This window comes from Myotis lucifugus, unplaced genomic scaffold, assembly GCF_000147115.1.
Source record: "Myotis lucifugus unplaced genomic scaffold, Myoluc2.0 scaffold_103, whole genome shotgun sequence".
Lineage (NCBI taxonomy): Eukaryota > Metazoa > Chordata > Mammalia > Chiroptera > Vespertilionidae > Myotis > Myotis lucifugus.
Window position 1 is genome coordinate 549,462 of NW_005871151.1, and position 1,719 is coordinate 551,180.

At 51.8% G+C, this 1,719-nt stretch overlaps 1 non-coding gene across 1 annotated transcript; it reads left to right on the forward strand.

The window, feature by feature from the left end:
• Nucleotides 1-1,289: 1,289 nt before the first annotated feature.
• LOC111826805 lies at nucleotides 1,290-1,396 on the forward strand. Its single transcript, XR_002830225.1, has one exon. It is a non-coding gene; the product is annotated as a U6 spliceosomal RNA (small nuclear RNA).
• Nucleotides 1,397-1,719: the final 323 nt, after the last annotated feature.

Here is a 1,719-nt window from a genome sequence, read left to right on the forward strand (position 1 = left end):
TTTTACATGGGGAGACAAGGCAGGGCAGGCCCCAAAGGTGGGGCCAAAGGTGGCAGCAGCTGGAGGTCAACGTGGCTGGAGCAGAGAGGAGAGGGCAGGTGGGAGATGAGACCAGGGAGAGACTGGGACCGAACCCGCAGGCCCTCCAGGTTGCGGCAAGGCCTTTCTGTGAGTGAGGGAGACTGCAGGGCTAAGAGGAGTGATGGGCTAGCGCTCCAGTTTTCCCTGGCGTCCGTGGTGAGACCGAAGATAGGCCAGGGCAGGAGGCTACCGACTGCAGTATTTCGGGGCAGCGGGGGGGGGGGGGGGGGGGATTGATGGAGGCTTGGACAGGATGGGCTGAGAAGTGACCTAGGATAGTCCTATGCTAAAGGCAGAGGCGGCAAGAATTTGCGAATAGGGAGGGGGATGTGAGAGAGAATTGCACTCCAGGACAACACCAGAGTTTGGGGGTCAACCGGCTGGGAAGACAGACTTGCCAGTTTACTGCGATGGGGGGAAGCTCAGCAGCGCAGTGTCAGACACATAAATGCTGAGATGGATGGACAGGGGCTTGCTTGGCAAACAAGGTGGTGAACAGGAATCTTTTGTCCTTTTCTAGAAGTTTCACTTCCTCCTGCCTGCCTGGAAAGCTGCCCTTTCACCCACCAGAGGGAGGCTGAGGAGGCAGCCAGTGACTCAGCAAAATCCGCCTGGCTCCGCGAGTCCCCCCTCCCAACCGTGACACAGCAGAAATGCTGCTGCACGTGGCGAATGAGGAAATCTCGACTCAGCACTCCCGGCACCGCCTGCAGCCTGGAAAAAAGAGAAGCGGTTTGGGCTGCAGGGAGGGGCCAGACTGTGGCTCCGGAGCTTCTAAAAGTGAAAAGCAGAGGCGAGACCCCAGCTAAGGGGGAGTCTCTTGTTTCAGCTGGACGGTGTCCCGGGAAAATGGAGAGACCCCCTCCTGAGCACCCCTGATAAATGAGGTCACACGGGCTTCCCTGAGCCCACACAGACCCCAGAGGACATGCCTCGGACCCAGCAGGCAGGGACCTGGTGGCCATGGGCAGCCTAAATGGAGTGAGAAGCCCCATTAGAAAACACCCCCAGACTGGACAGTGGAGCTGCCTGGGTTGTCAGCAGGGTTGAAACCCCACCACAGACGGGGAAATGTTTGCTACACGTGTGACAGACAGAAGGTGAGCCTTCCTCATGCAAGAGCTCCCGAAAGAAGCCAGGGAAGGTTGACTAACATTTAATACTGGTGTTAACGGAGGAAACATTCAAACCTGTGAAGAATTTTTTGAGTGCTCACTTCGGCAGCACATATACTGAAATTGGAACAATACAGAGACAATTAGCATGGCCCCTGCGCAAGGATGACACACAAATCCGTGAAGTGGTCCATATTTTTTTTTTGGCTCCGTATATGTTTATTGTAAAGCACCGCTTTAAATAAACAATGAGCAATGGGACTATGTGACTGCATGAATTTTTCATCCAACAGGGACAATCTCTCTCTCTCTCTTTTTTTTTTTGTTAATCCTCACCTGAGGATATTTTTCCATTGACTTTTTTTTTTTAATTTTTTTTTTTTTATTGCTTAAAGTATTACAAAGAGTATTACATATGTCTCCTTCTTTTTTTTCCCCTTGGCATTCCCCCGGCCTCCCCTAGGTCCATATTTTTTTTTTAAGATTTTTTTTTTTTAGTTTATTTGAGCCAAACGTGACAATT